The 17,416-nt window shown below is 37.8% G+C and overlaps 1 protein-coding gene across 1 annotated transcript in view; it reads left to right on the top strand.

Annotated features, from left to right (window-relative positions):
- The window catches only part of LOC150100740 (uncharacterized), a 108,038-nt gene that overhangs the window by 11,311 nt on the left and 79,311 nt on the right, over positions 1–17,416 (top strand). Inside the window, exon 3 of the mRNA XM_090401992.1 lies at positions 3,727–3,812. The gene's annotated coding sequence lies outside the window, so the exon portion shown is untranslated. The remainder of the gene's footprint in view (positions 1–3,726; positions 3,813–17,416) is intronic.

Genomic DNA, 17,416 nt, shown 5'->3' with positions numbered 1-17,416 from the left:
TGAAGGTAGATCTTGCCTTAGTAATTTGCTTACTTTTTGTAATAAAGTGACAATGGAGTTAGATAAGAGAAATGACTACTCAGTGATATTGCCAGATTTTGCAAAGGCATTTGGATATGAATGAATCTAGTGATTTGGATTAGAGGATGGCTGATGGATATGGAGGAGTTGAGCCCAGAAGAATGCGAATGACCAGTGGTGTACCACAGGACTCAGTACTTGTTTAATTTGTATATCACTAATTTAACAGGAAATGATTTGACAGGAACTATTCAGTTGCTTGTTGATAATGCTAAACTGGGAAGAGCAATGGTAAATGAAGGTGTTATAGAGATCCTCCAGGAAGACTTAAATAGACTAGTAGTATGTGCAAGTGTAAATGGTCACCAGTTTAATGTGGTCAAATGTAAGGTTATGTACTTTGGGAAGAGATCACAAGCTGTGTACTATATTGATGGAACTGAACTGCAGGCAACTGATGAGGTCAGGGACTTGGTATAGATATTATTATTGTGGACAGGGAGTTGAAGTTTAGAGGGCATATTGCAAAAGTAACCAAAACAGCACATCAGATTACATGGTTGTTGAAGAACACGCTCACAAGCAGGAATAGAGAGGTTATTATTATTATTATCCAGACCTCCATGGAGTCAAAAGACTCATTATCGTGGTTATCATTCCCCTAATAAGGCCACATTTGATTTACTGCATGCAGTCTGGACACCAAGATTCCATGGAGAAGTGGTGGAGAGGATCCAGAGACAAGTGACAAAGATTGGGACAAGTATATGAAATGCCAGCAAAGGTTAGTCGATTGGTAGAGCCTCTGCTACTAATTGCTCAGTTAAGTAAGTTTGAGCGCGGTTAATAGTTGGAAGGGGCCCATCGTTCGATGCTGTTGCACACTCTCCCTCGATGAGTCTTTGGACTCCCTGGAGGTGTCTAATAATAATAATAATAATAATAATAATGTTCCATATTAGAATAGACTGATGGTCTGCAGGCTTCAAAAATCAGCTTATAGGTAAGAAAGAGGAAATGTGATAAAAGAATATAAATTATGAAAGGAGATTTATAGGATTGACACTGAAGACTTTTTTCAGTACATGGCAGGAATGAAAAGAATGATGGGTCACCCATGGAAATTATATAAGAGCATGGTTAGAAGGATGTTAGAACTAGATTTTTTGCTTGGAGGGTGGTGAATGGGTGGAATGGGTTTGCCAAAAGTGGTTTTGAGTGCTTCATCAGTGAATGAGTTTAAGGAGAGGTATGATAGATATTTTGTGAATAATGGCTAGTGTGTGAATAATGTATTTCCAGCAATGAGTCTTCTGACTCCATGGAGATACCTCTATAATAATAATAATTTTGCCTTTCTCACCATAGTCATCCTTCTGGCCTGTACTTTATAGTGTTCCTGAACTTCATCATCACTCTCTTAATGATATCCGATCCCAATATTCTCTTTCTTTTTGTGCAAAGATATGATCATATGGGTTCTAAAGAGATGAGGAATCTGTGAAAGATGTAACAGTCGATAACCAAAGTTTCCTGATAACTGGTTTATGGCATTGTGCATGTAAGGATAGATTGAGGAAATATGGTCTTCAGAGTTTGAGAACAACAGAGAAGAGGACATAGCATACAAGTTGTATAGATATTATTATTATGTAACATCTTCAGAAGACTGCGCGGTTAGCTGAGTAGCTATGCGCTTCGCAACCATATGCCTGGGAAAGGAGTGTCCGGGGTTCGAGTCTTGTCGCCGACATGAGGAGCTTAAGGATCTTTCTCAGACATAGCCAAGTTAGCCAGTCTTGGGCGTGGATTGCTGGGTTTTCTCCCCAGTTTATCTGGGATTAATCTTCCCGCAAGCAGGCAAACTGGCCCCGTGAACATACACAGCTATAGACATAGGACACACCGTGAGGCCTACGGCTAGCCACCTTATCCTCAGGAAGGATACGGCTTAGAAGGGCTAAAGATAGCTCTGTAACAGGCCACTAGGCCTAATATCTGAATGGAAGAAGAAGAACATCTTCAGATATAGATATACAGATACAAGGAATCCATATAGTATAGATACAAGTGAGATTTTGCAGCTTATGGCAGGGGCCATGGAACTTGGGGTCATCTCTGGAAGTTGACTATGGGTGTAATCAAGAAGTATGTGAGATCAGAGTTCTTCTCATGGTGTGTGGAATGGCATACTCTTAAGATGCTGTGAGTGCATATTTTGTTAATATATTCAAAGAGATGATCGAGTATGTAGGCATAGTGACTAAAAATGGACACTCCTTCAATGAATCCTTAGAATCCTGGATGTGCTTTGATAATAATAATGATTGTAACTTGCTTTAAAGTGTTATGCATCCATTTAACTCTCATATGATATATTCTTGTAACTCTGACAAAGATGTTAAATACTGCTTCCATCAGACACCTGTTGACTACTTTTCTTGCAGTGAAGATTCCTCTACCATGCAGTTTGTCATGTCAAAGGCCTTCTACTGTAATTATCTACTTTTTAGTTCCACATTATCCCTTCTTCATCAAAGTCTGCATATGCAGTCACCTTTCAAGCCAAAACTGCAGGACCACTTTCACCAGCTGGAGACAAAATAGTCTTCTCATTTATAGAGATTCTCAGATACTATTACTAAATTGGATGTTCTTTTACTGTGAGTTTCTTCCATTGCATGCTTTTTAAGTATTATTATTATTACAGTATTATTATTATTATTATTTCGTGACACTTCCAAGGAGTCCAAAGTCCACATCAACTACACCGAATCACCACTACTATCATCATCTACACCAACGCTGTCTACTGCCCACAATCATCACTACTATTTTGTCCCTTGGTAATTCTATAAATTATATTTTCCCCATTTTGTATGCTTTCCTATCCCTCTACTCAATATCCCATAGCTGAAATCATCCATAATTATTCATAAATTATCCTTTCAGAGTTCAATAAAGAGCTTATTGTGTGTGCCTGCCTGTCTGGCTGGAGCCACAATTTTGAAAACAACAGAGCTGATTGATTTCTCAAAAGATAAGATATCCTGGATGTTTAATTAGCAGAAAAATAACCCACATTTCTTGTCTAAGAGGCATAACTATGGTCCTAAGACAGTCTGCCAGGAATGAGATCAGTGTCTTCTGAAAAGGCTTGTACAGACAAACAGAACTTCCTGTGTAAAGTGAGCATTTAAGCATTTAATGAAGGCCATTCCCAACCAATTCTCAATAAATTATGCACAGAGAAATGAAAAGGATGAGTATTGGCAGTCACATGCCCATATGGAAACTACTGATTTCTGTGAAAATTCTAATTCAGTGGCTAGTATGTGTATGATAGGTATTGTGGCCTGTAATGCTTTGGCTTACAGTGCATCCTGTGACTCCGTAATGTCTGAAAATAATGCTAATATTAATTATTTCAGTTTTCTCTATTATTATGCATACTATCTTTCTTCAAATTTGATATTCTGATGAAAGTGATTAAGAATTAAGATTAAGAAAGTGATTAAGCAATATAGCATGAGGAAATATTTAAAATTATCAAAAGAAATGTTTGTATTTTTTTGGTGCCTATAAACTTATTTTACTGTACATATTATTGAATGTAAGAATATAAACTTATTTTACTGTACATATTATTGAATGTAAGAATACAGAAAGTCAAGTTTATTCTTTCCTAATTTTTCTCTTTCATAGTGCTTCTGCCTCTAAGCCTCCTGGTGTTAATATGCTCAGGACTGTGTGTTGTATCTTCTGTTCTGTTATTGGTTGGACTTTGTGTGGTAAGTACTTCTATTCTTATTAATTTATACTGTTATTATTATTAAAGTAATATCTTCAAGGGAGTCATAAGATTCATGATGAGAGGTAGAGGAACTTCAGGTAATATGGAATACCATTTTGTTTGTAAAATCATATTTCATATTACCCAAAGGTCCTCTATATCATTATCTCATCACTTTACACTTATTTATTGTTTTCTGTGTATAACACACAAGGATGGTCTTCTCTCTCTCTTGTCACATATTATAAGTATCCCTTATATATTACAAGGTGTGACAGATTTCCAGAATGGCTTTGCATACTATTGCTTGTATGTCGAGTCAGACAGAATCATGTGACTGTGCATGTTTGGACATGTCTGTGTTATTGCCTTCAGTTGTATCAAAACAATCAAGACAGTAGCTCACAAGCTGTGGTAGAGTTTGCATGTGCATGATTGTTGCTTCTGTCAGAAAAATAACTTAACTAGATTTTAGAACAGTACATTAACATCAAGTTTTATGTAGGCAAAAATGAAAACAAAACTCTAGACATGTTAAGAATGATTTATGGTGATCAGAACATTCCTCTTTAACCTCTTATGCCACATATTGGTATAAGAGGTTAAAAGAGGAACAGGAAGATATGAGACGATGAAAGAAATGGGTGACCACAAACTCATAGAATAAGTGAAATGTGGAAAGAAATTCTGTCTGGCAGATGATTGAGTGTATGGTTAAATGGCAGAAGAATTAAATTTAGACAAGAGAAACAGTGAGGAAGATTTAAACAGATGATTTGGAAATGAGAAAAATTTCTGCAAAGCTGGTTCTGAAAATTTTGAGGATCTGAAGATCAAAAGCAGCAGGAGCATGTTCATTCTGATCATTCCTTGCAACTGGCTATTTGGACAGAATTATTATTATATCCCAAGATCCCCATGGAGTCAGAGACTCATCATGGGAGTTCCCTTTGTCATACACATAGCTCATCGTACCATGCCTTAAATACATTCAAATTCTCTGCAGACACCCCCACACTCTCAGGCGATGCATTTTCCAATCATTTTTTTTACATTTCTCCATGCAAAAAACAGTGAGGAGACAAGAGAAACAGTGAGAAAGATTTAAACAGATGATTTGGAAATGAGAAAAATTTCTGCAAAGCTGGTTCTGAAAATTTTGAGGATCTGAAGATCAAAAGCAGCAGGAGCATGTTCATTCTGATTATTCCTTGCAACTGGCTGTTTGGACAGAATTATTATTATATCCCAAGATCCCCATGGAGTCAGAGACTCATCATGGGAGTTCCCTTTGTCATACACATAGCTCATCGTACCATGCCTTAAATACATTCAAATTCTCTGCAGACACCCCCACACTCTCAGGTGATGCATTTTCCAATCATTTTTTTTACACTTCTCCATGCAAAAAACCTGCTTCTTACTCTCTTGCTCACGGCTTCTAGGTATGACCTCTTGTTCCCCCCCTCATATCCTGCCATTTTATGAAAACTTCTTAAATGTTAAACCTATAACAACCCCCCTTACCAACTTGTATGTCTCCATTATATCACTCCTCTTCCTCCTATCCACTAGATTCTGCAAATTCAATCTTCTCAACCTTTCTTCGTACTCAACATTCCAGAGAGACCAGAAACCATTTTGATCAATCGAACCTCTGGACCCTCTCCAACATATGTTTATACTTTTGAAAACCAGGTGACCAAATCTGTGCATCTAATCAGAGCCTTATAAAATGGAACCAGAATCTGCTTACTTCTACAAGTCAGTGTTCTCTGCATCACTCCCAGAATTTGTTGTGTTGTCCTCTCAATTTTGGCAATGCGTCATGTAAGTTTTAGATGCTTATCCACCATCACCCCAAGATCTCTTATTTCCTCCACCTCCAACACTATATCCCCACCAAGAGTGAATTCTACATCCCATCTTTGTTTTCCAAATTTTAAAACACTACATTTTGCAACATTGAACTGTTGTGCCCACTCCCATGCCCATTCACTCAGTCTATTCTAGTCTTCTTCTAAGGCCACAACATCTGCTCTATTCCTCATAGTTCTTCCCAACTTTGCATCATTTGCAAACAACCGAATATCTCCATTCAAATCTTCTCAAATAAAAACAGCAATGGCACTAAAACAGACCCTGAGGCACACGTTAGTGACTTTTCTCTTCCAGGATATTGCTCCCCATACACAACTTACTGATACCTATCAGATAGCCAGTCTCCAATCCAATGCACTAATCTAATATCCAACACCATCTGCTCTAGTTTGACTATCAACTTATGTGGTAATCTATCAAAATCCCTTGCAAAATCTAAGTATACCACTGTGTATCCATCTTCCTCATCCAATGCAGCTTTCAACCTATTGTAATAAGTAAGTGGATTACTAAAACATGTCCTATCTCTAGCAAATCCATGCTGTCTATCAAAGATAATACCACTGTTGTCAACCCAATTCTGGATGCTGGTTCTCACTAGCCTCTCCAACAATTTAACCATAACACTTGACACATAGATTGGCCTATAATTTAATGCTTCAGTTCCATCACCTTTATGAAATTGTACAGTCTTCCCTTCCTTCCACTCCATTGGAACATGACCCAATTTAAGACCGATATTAAACAAATATGCCAAAACAGATGTCAACTCCCTGGCATATTCCTTCAAAATACATGGTGATATATCAAGTCCCACAGCTTATTAACATCGAGTTTGCTCAATTCCAGATGTACCTCTTGCTCACTCATGATCAGTGTCTCCTCATCCTCATCCACTACTCTCAGACTCGCCATGAATTCACAAGGATGAAATACCTTTATGAATTGCTGATTAAATATTTCAACCATATCCTCTGCAGCAGCTGTCCTTATGCCATTTTCTCTAATCAATGTCAACCTACCATAATCATTATTTTTTTTAGCTGGCTATATATCAAAATATCAAAAGAACTCCCTAGGAATTTTTTTTTTTTTTTTTGGCTTCATTAGTTAACTGCTGTTCATAGTGTACTTTTGCAATCGTTATCAACCAAGTCGCCCTCCTTATCTGTTATTTGTACTCCTCATGGAAGTGATTATTACCATTCATCTTATGTTGCTTCCATAATGCCTTCTTTCTCTGTATTGCATGCTTAATCTCTTTATCATCGATTTAACACCTACTTTATTCAGTCTTCTCACCCTTGGAATACATTTACATGTTGCTTTTACTTGATAGTTGAAAGTTTATTTTTCACTTGGTTAGACTATAATAAATTTAGTTTAATCCTTTATCCAAGTGTGAGCAAACAAAGTTTGCGCCTGAAAATATCTTCAGGACTGGGGTAAGGTGGTACAACACCGGGCAACTCGTAGCAAAGTTGGACCAAGCTAACATCACTCCTATCTCGGTAACTCCCATAATGCAAAACACATCTCCTTGCAGATATGTATAATGTTATGCATTATGGGAAGGGCCACTACCCAGACTAGTTTCAACCTTTATTGAGGTCTCTTCAGTGGGAGCCAAGCCCAGAAGTGGAGATACCAGGCAGAAGCAATGGTGATGTCATCTTTACCTATAGGAGTTGCAAAAGGTGTGCCACCTTTTTTATTAAATTACTCTGGATTTAGAGAAAGATGTTGAAAATTTATTTTTCAATTGGTTAGACTATAATAAATTTAGTTTAATCCTTTATCCAAGTGTGAGCAAACAAAGTTTGCACCTGAAAATATCTTCAGGACTGGGGTAAGGTAGTACAACACCGGGAAACTCATAGCAAAGGTGGACCAAGCTAACATCACTCCCATCTCAGTCTCCCATAATGCAAAACACACATGTCCTTGCAGATATGTATAATGTTATGTATTAAGGGAAGGGCCACTACCCAGACTAGTTTCGACCTTTATTGAGGTCTCTTCAGTGGAAGCCAGGCCCAGAAGCAATGGTGAGGTCATCTTTACCTATAGGAGTTGCCAAAAGGTGTGCCACCTTTTTATTAAATTACTCTGGATTTGGAGAAAGATATCGAAAGTTTATTTTTCACTTGGTTAGACTATAATAAATTTAGTTTAATCCTTTATCCAGTGTGAGCAAACAAAGTTTTTGCACCTGAAAATATCTTCAGGAATGGGGTAAGGTAGTACAACACCAGGGCAGCTCATAGCAAAGGTGGACCAAGCTAACATCACTCCTATCTCAGTATCTCCCATAATGCAAAACATTTTCAGGTGCAAACCTTGTTTGCTCACACTTGGATAAAGGATTAAACTAAATTTATTATATTACTTGATAGTTCTTAAATAGCACCTAAGCAGCAATGACCTCCTTTCCACACAACTCCTCCTTCCATGCTACACCTGCAAGCTGTCTCCAGGAGACAGCTTGCAGGTGTAGCATTTCTATTTGTCTTCATGATCACCATCCTTGTAGTTCCATATATATCCTTTTCTCACAGAAGTACTCGCATGGCTGGAAACCACCCAGGTAATCACTTCATGGTCACTCTCACCAACTGGAGGGAGATTTGGCACTTCATTTATAATGATATCCTCTGATGAGGTGATCAAATCCAAGACCCTCAATCCTCACGTGCCCTCTGTTACATACTGTCTAAGGTAGCAATCCCTCAAAATCTCGAGAAATTCATTTTCTTTGCTTTTCTCATCATTCCAATCTATATTGCCATAATTAAAATTCATCCATAATGATCACCTGTTTCCTATTTGCTTGGTTAATTTGCTTATACTTTTTGTGGTCACTACCCTCCACATTATCAGGTATATAGCAACATCTGTCTAAGTATTTCATTCTATTCATCTCTATCTCACACCATACTGCCTCAAAAAATCACTGCCACTATTCCCTTCCATTTCCTATTACTGTCAGGATGTTTCTCACCATGTCTCACTTATTCCAACAATTTTTGGGTGAACAAACTTCATCAATGCAACTATTTCACTTCTCTTGTTTCTAATACTTCCAGCATTTGTATATAAAATATAACAGCTCATTCCTAGATCTATAACAAGTTTCACTGATAATACTACTTATTTAGATGTGACTTCTTCATACCTTCCTTGAGCCATTTCGTTTTCTCTTTACCTATCTCAGAACTTTCTTCTAGATAGGAGACACTGACAAGTAAAGAGATTATGGTTTCCTTGTGCTAAGCCTTGATTAGATCACATATAGATTACAGTGTGCATATTAGGATCACCTGGTTTTCAAGGTATTAGGATACATTGGAAAGGTCCACAGAAAATTGACCAAAATGGTTTTGGTGTCTGGAATGTTGGGTATGAAGATAGATTGAGTAAATGCAATTTGAAGACCCTTGTGGATAGGAGGAGGAGAAGGAAGGATGTGATCCAAACATATAAATTGATAAGGAAAACAGAACTGTTTGGAAAAATTTACCCTACTTTAGAAAATTATCCATGAGGCAAAAACATTTAGATAAACTCTGTTGGTTTGACAGTTCTTTAAACAGTCTTTTTATAATGATGAAATCAGTTCTCTTTTCTGTCTGAATACAGTTTCCTTCTTATCTGCAGTATTAGGAAAATACCCAACTTTCTGTCTTGCTTCTTCTTCCTAGCATGGATTTTAGGCCAGGTGGCCTGTTCCGGTCTCATGCCATCTCTTTCTTGGTCTTCCAATTCTTCTTTTACCACTTATTTTATATCTGTATAATATTTTTGGTAGTCTGCTGTTGTTTATTTGATTTAAATGCTCTATCCAGTTTTTCTTATACTGTCTTATGTAGGTGATGAATTGGTTTTATATTCAAGGATTGTAAAATTTCTTCATTTGTTTTATGGTCCTACTTGGAATATCCAGCTGTTTTTCTGAGAAATTTCATTTCTGCTGTTTGAATTCTTTTTTCATCTTTCCTTTTTTATGGTCCATGTTTTGCTTCTGTATAGTAGAGTTGGTTTTGACAAGACATTATATAGTCTGATTCTAGTGTGTTTTTGTGGTAGAGATGACTTAAATATATTATTTATTATGTCATTTACTTTGACAAAGTTTGATATTTTAGTGTCTACATTTTTTCTTCTTCATATGATTATTATCATTATCATATATTATCATTATTTTACTTATTATTGGGTTTTTCCCTTTGAATGCCATTATTTTTGTTTTTCTTTAGATATTGTCATATTATATTGTTTTGAGATGTCATTTAATGATTTTAATGATCTTTGTAAATCATCTTCTGATGTAGCTAATACTATTTGATTGTCTTCAAATAGTAGTGTATCTATCTTCATTTGTGGGGTTATTTGTATACCAAATGGGTTATACTGTTTCCAGATTGTTATAATTTTATTTATATATATATTGAAAAGCAGAGGTGAGAGGGCACATCCTTGTTGTACTCCTCTTGATATATCTTTCCATTCTGAGATGTGTTCTAGTTTAACTGCTATTTTATTTCCTGTATATATTTCTTGAATGGATTGTAAAAGTTGGTTTGGTATATTTAAATCGGTTAATATTTTAAACAATTTTTGTTCTACTAATTTTGTCAAAAGCTTTTTCATAATCATTAAAATTGCAACAAATAAAACCTTGTGTCTTCAATTTCATCTAATGACTGGAACACATGCAAGGTAAAGAAAACAAATATTACACCAAATTACTAAAGAAATTATTATTATTATTATTATTATTATTATTATTATTACTATTACCTCAAGACCTCATGGAGTCAAAGATTCATCTGGGAGATCCTTTTATCACACAGACAGCTCATCATACTGTGCCTTGAACACATTCAAACGCTAATAAATTTAGTTTAATCCTTTATCCAAGTGTGAGCAAACAAAATTTGTGCCTGAAAATATATTCAGGACTGGAGTAAGGTAGTACAACACCGGGCAACTCGTAGCAAAGGTGGACCAAGCTAACATCACTCCTATCTCAGTATCTCCCATAATGCAAAACACATCTCCTTGCGAATATGTATAATGTTATGCATTAAGGGAAGGGCCACTACACATACTAGTTTCGACCTTTATTGAGGTCTCTTCAGTGGGAGCCAGGCCCAGAAGTGGAGATACCAGGCAGAAGCAATAGCAAGGTCATCTTTACCTATAGGAATTTCCAAAAGGTGTGCTACCTTTTTATTAAATTACTCTGGATTTAGAGAAAGATGTTGAAAGTTTATTTTTCACTTGTTTAATTGTTCACTTGTTCTACATTCAAACTCCTTGCAGATACCACACTCTCAGGCAAGGCATTCCAATCATTTACAACTCTGCACAAAAAAAACCTGCCTCTCACTCCCCTACTCGCACCCTCTTTATACAGTTTCCAGGGATGACCTCTAGTTCTCCCTGGATCTCCCACTATTTTCTGTAGAACTTCTCCAGCATTGAACCTATAACAACCCCCTTAATAACTTGTCCACCAGAATCTGCAAGTTGCATCTTCTCAATCTTTCCTCATACTCGACATTCCAGAGGTCAGAAACTACCTTAGTCAATTGCCTTTGGACCCCTTTCCAATATCTCTTCATCCTTCTGAAAATCAGGTGACCAAATCTGGGCACAATAGTCCATGTGTGGCCTAATCAAAGCCTTATACAACGGAACAAGAATCTCCCTATTCTACACGTCAGTGTCCTCTGCATCATTCCGAGAAGCCTTTGTGTTGTCTTCACAATTTTGGCTATGTGGCCTCTAAATTTCAGATCCTTATCCACTAGCATCCCTAGATCTCTTATTTCTTCCACCTCCAACAATATATCCTCACGAAGCATAAATTCTGCATCCCATCTTTGTTTTCCAAATTTTAAAAACCTTACATTTTGCAACATTGAACTCGCATCCCCATTTCCGTGTCCAGTCCGTCAATTTATTCAAGTCTTCTTATAAGGCCACAACATCTTCGCTACTCTTCATGGTTCATTCCAACTTTGCATCATCTGCAAACAACTGAATATCTCCATCCAAATCTTCACATATGTCATTAATATACAAGTTAAACAGTAATGGCTCCAAAACAGACCCCTGAGGCACTCCACTAGTGACTAGTTACTAGTGGAGTGCCTATCAGCTTGCCAGTCTCCAATCCAATTTCACTAACCTAATAGCCAACCTCATCTGCTCTAGTTTGACTATCAATTTATCATGAGGTACTCTATCAAAAGCCTTTGCAAAATCTAAGTATATTACTCTGTATCCTTCTCCTCTGTCCAAGGAAGCAGTCATTTTATTGTAATAAGTAAGTAGATTAGTAAAACATCACCTCCCTTTAGCAAATTCATGCTGTCCATCAAAGGTAATACCATTATTGTCAACCCAACTCTGGATCCTAGTTCTCACAAGCTTCTCCAACAACTTTACCATAACACCTGACACACAGATATAGGCCTATAGTTTGATGCTCGAGTTCGATCACCTCATTTATGAAGTGGCACAATCTTGCCCTCCTTCCACTTCTTAGGCACTTGACTGAGTGCAAGACTCGTATTAAAAAAATATATCAAGACAGGTGTCAACTCCCTGGCACATTCCTTCAGAATACGTGGTGATATATTATCAAGTCCCACAGCCTTATTAACATCTAGTTTACTCAACTCCCCATACATCTCTTGCTCACTTACAGTCAGTCTCTCCTTCCCCATCATCTACTGCTCTCAATCTCCATGAAATCACATTCACAAGATTGAAAGCTTTATGAATTGCTCATTAAGTATCTCCACCACACATTCTGCAACAGCTATCTTTATACCATTTTCTCCTATCAATGTCATCCTTCCATAATCATTCTTTCTTTTAAAAGAATGCTACATATCGAAAGAACTCCTTACTTTTTGGTTTCATTAGCTAACTGCTGTTCATACCTCTCTTTAGCTACCCTCGCCAACCGAGTCACCCTCCTTGCCTGGTCTTTGTAGACCTCATGGAATTGGTTATTTCCACTTCTCTTATGCTACCTCCACAATGCCCTCTTTCTCTGTATCGCATGCTTAATCTCGTTATTCATCCATCTCACACCTACCTTATTTAACCTTCTCACCCTTGGAATGCACTTAGTCATTGCATCTACTAGATAGTTTTTGAAAATCCCCCAAGCTGCATTGATCTCTTTTCCAGCTAACTCCTCATTCCATGCTACACCCGCAAGCTGTCTCCTGAGCTCTTCATAATCCACCCCCTTGTAGTTCCACATATATCCTTTTCTCACAGAGATCCTCACACTGCTGGCAACCACCCAGTTAATCACCTCATGGTCACTCTCACCAATTGGTGGATGATTTGACACTTCATTTATAATTACATCCTCTGATGAGATGACCAAATCCAAGACCCTCAATCCTCACATGCCCTCTCTCACATACTGTCTGAGGTAGTTATCCCTCAAAAACTCAAGAAACTCATTTCTTTACTTCCAATTGCTATCTCATCATTCCAGTCTACATTGCCATAATTAAAATCACCCATAATGATCACCCTTTTCTTATTTGCTTGGTTAATTTGAATATACATTTCATTATCACCACCATCCACATTACCTGGTCTATAACAACATCCAACCAAGTATTTGATTCCATTCACCTCTATCTCACACCATACTGCCTCAAAACCACTGGCACTATTTCCCTCTTGCATCTCTACTTTGTATATACATAACCCTTTCTATATCATCAAAAGCACTCCCCCCTCCCTTTTTACCCCTTCTATCCTCACGAAACATATCATACTCTTCCATCTCTATTCCTGTCAGGATGTCATCCTCTTCCAACCATGTCTCACTTATTCCAACAATCTTTGGGTGAACAGACGCAATTAATGCAACCATTTCATCTGCCTTGTTTCTTATACGTCTAGCATTTGTATACAAACACAACAGCTCATTTCTGGATCTACAGTTAGTTCCACTGATACCACTCACTCGATGTGATCTCTCCATGCTCGACTGGGGCCATTTCCCTTTCTGCTTATTCATTTTAAAATCCTTTCCAATTCCAACTGTTTCCTCTTGATCCCAGGATATCGCATTTCTTTCCTGTCTACACATGCTCTGACCTCCTCTCGGAGCATCCACCTTTCTCACGCTGTGTACCCCTGTCCACCTTGAGCCTCCTTGTTTCCCTACTCCTCTTGCACACCCATTCTCTCATTTTCTATACTCATACCACTCACTTCCTCATTCATAACCACCTCTTCACTGTCTCCTGTCTTTCCTGCTCTTCCACATCGCTTCCCGCTTGATCTGATTCATTCTCTCTCACTCTGCTCACTTCTCTACCTTCCAGCAGCAGTCTCTCCAAGCGACTCACACCATAATCACTCAAATGCAGTCCATCGCTCCCATACAGTTCACTTCTTGCTTCAAACTGATTCCACACATCAACAAACTGTACTCCCGTCTCCTCACACATTTCAGCCAGCATATCATTGATAATCCTTGCTCTCTGCCTCATCTCACCACAGTCATACCTAGGCAACATGCTGACTACCCTTCCTGTCACACTATTCTCTTTTATCCTTCTAAGCAGCCTCCTGATATCCATTCTGACTTGCTCTTTGTTCTCTGTCAAATCATTCGTGCCAATTAAAACCATCAACTCCTTTGCTTGCTCCCTCCTCATATCCAATGTTTACAATTTGGAAAAATCTAATTTTCCAAACTGTGTTGTTGTTTTATCTTTTTAAAAACAATATTAGAGGCCTTCTTGATTTTTAACTTCTGGTTGTTGTTTACTGTTTGAATAGAAAACACTTTCAGACAAATCTCTAGGTCGATGATTCTGTTCCTCTAACTTTTTTTTTTACTCTTCCCTATAAAACAAAAAAATGAATCTACATTCTCCTTCCAGTCGCTACACCAATGAAACCCAAACAATCCAACAGCTGTTGCTTCTAGTTGCGATGCTTCCTCAATGTCTGCACATTTGTGCACTCACTTCAAACTATGGATTATACTTAATAACACTCTCCTTGTACTTGTAGGATGAACAACATGTAAAATACATTTTCAAGTGAGAGAAATAGATAATTGACAGAATTGACAATTCATGGCTGTAAATCCATGTGTGTGGTCACAGGGCCGGTTTGCCTGTTCTGGAGGATGAAAAACCCGATGAAAAAATCTAGGTGAAAAAATCTACCTCTGTATGAGACCAGCTTACTCACCTTTAGCTGAAAGAGACCAGATAAAGGTTCCTCTCATCATGTATGGGAATCGAATCCAGGTCTTTCTGACCAAATGGCTTCGTCTATGCCAACTGAGCTATTGGAAATATACAAGAGCTATTGGCTCTTGAAATATATATATATATATATATATATATATATATATATATATATATATATGTTAAAGATACCAAGCTATTTTAAACCTGGTTTTACTCCATTTCCCAAGTAAGCAAACAAACAAATAAGTCAAGTTTGCGCCTGCACGTAATGCAAGTCTAGCTGACCCCGCAGGTAGTGCAAGACCAAGGCAATTTGTGGTAAAGGTGGTATAAGCTCTGATCACTAATCTTAATATTTACCCTTAATGCCAAAACACATCTCCTAGAGGAGATGTATGATGTTTTGTATTAAAGGCAAGGGGGCCACTACCCAGACCGGTTTCGACCTTTATTGAGGTCTCATCAGTGGGAGCTAGGTTAGAAATATCAAGATTTAGATTTTAGTAATACAGAGCTTATAAGTATTTTACCAGAAAAAGTTACCATAAGGTGTTTTAACCTTATTAAATAAAAATCTCTGGAGGAGATATAAATGTAGAAAGTATTTTACCTTGGGTATAATAAATGTTAAAGATACCAAGCTATTTTAAACCTGGTTTTACTCCATTTCCCAAGTAAGCAAACAGACAAATAAGTCAAGTTTGTGCCTGCACGTAATGCAAGTCTAGCTGACCCTGCAGGTAGTGCAAGACCAAGGCAACTCGTGGTAAAGGTGGTATAAGCTCTGATGATAATATATATTATATGTGTTGTGTGAATTCAAGTCTATCATTTGGTCTTTTGAGTATAAAAGTGGCATTGAGATTCAGCAGGAAGAAGAGGAAGAGAAACAGACAGAGTGAGACAGTAAAAGAGGAAAGAGAGAGAGAGAGAGACCTCAGTTGACCAGTTTTACTGTTCACTTGACATTTCATTCATTAAAAAAAAGGGGGAAAATACACTAAAAACCTAACGTGAGTAAACAAATGAAGTAAAAATAGAGGAGTATGTTAAAAATACTATAAAAACCAGTATAATGAAGAATAAAAACCTATAAAATACAATAAATGAATAAAAATAATAAAACAAGGAAATGAATTTGGGGATACCTGTGTGTGTGTGTGTGTGTGTGTGTGTGTGTGTGTGTGTGTGTGTGTGTGTGTGTGTGTGTGTGTGTGAGAGAGAGATATTCTGCCTATATCTGCAAGTTTAGTCTCAGACTCAGTGTGTAGTAGCCTGTCCTCATAATAGTGAAAGTCACAAATCACAGACTCTTAATTTGATATGCCTAAAATTGGTGACAGTATCTTTATTAAAAGATCTTGTGTGTACCATGCTAAATATTTCTATAAAAGCAACTTAAATGCTTACTCCTTCAGCTATTAAATGCTGCATATACATGCAGTATACAGGGTAATTCAGAACTCTTGGGCCAAACTTTAAGGGGTGATAGAACACACCTAAACAAGCACTTTTTGTCATACAATGCATGGTCCAAACTCAAGTGGTGAAGTGCTAGGGGTTAGCAACTACTGTGTTAGGAAATGAAGAAACATAAGAATGACAGAGGTGATTTGAAACAATTGCATAAATTACAGAACATAAATTAAAGAATTTTATTGAACAAATTACAGAAACTGCTCAAAAGAGCGACCACCAACATTAATGCAGGCTGCACACCTCTTCGACGTAGTGATTGGCGAAAACACCAGGCATTTCTCATACAGCTGCAGCGACAATAGAAATCCTGACAATAAGGTCCTCATTGGAATCGTTGGGGGGGGGGGGGGCTATCGTAAATCAGGCTTTTCATATGGCCCCATAGGAAAAAGTCCAGACATGAGAGATCAGGCGATCATAGTGGCCAAGTGATGGGACCACCCCAACCAATCTATCGTCCTGGAAATGCTGCATCCAAGGCATTCTGCACATTCAAGCTGAAATGGGGTGGCGCTCCATCGTGTTGGAACCACATACGTGTTTGAATGTTTGCTGGAACAGGGTTCAGTAATTCTGGCAAGATCTCTTGTAAAAATACGCTACATTCGGGATGATCTGCAACCCTATGTAGAATTTCCTCTGTAACACATGGCGTCCTCACACTCCTTGCACACTCTATATCCTGCATGCCGCTGACAAAGGAGCCCATTTTGCACAGATTTGGTACAATCGCTGAAAGGTTTTATGATTAGGCATGCATCTGGTCGGAAAGCACTCTCGGTACAGTCTTTGGGCTTCCCTCGCATTCCCATCCGCAGCTTCGTAAATGAAATGCATGTCAGCTTTCTCCTGATTTGTGAAAGAATCCATCCTTTTTGCACTCCATGGTAGAAATAACAATAACTGCAAAAACCAGTGCTTATAACTGTTCACTGGAAAGCACCCTATAGCGCTTCACCCGCTTGAGTTCAGACCATGCATTGTATGA

The sequence above is a fragment of the Typopeltis vanoorti genome, chromosome 12 (assembly GCF_054136105.1).
Source record: "Typopeltis vanoorti isolate ZY-2024b chromosome 12, IOZ_Tvanoo_1.0, whole genome shotgun sequence".
NCBI classification, from domain to species: Eukaryota; Metazoa; Arthropoda; class Arachnida; order Uropygi; family Thelyphonidae; genus Typopeltis; species Typopeltis vanoorti.
Note: the sequence above shows the minus strand (reverse complement) of the source record. Positions and strands in the feature narration are given on the sequence as shown.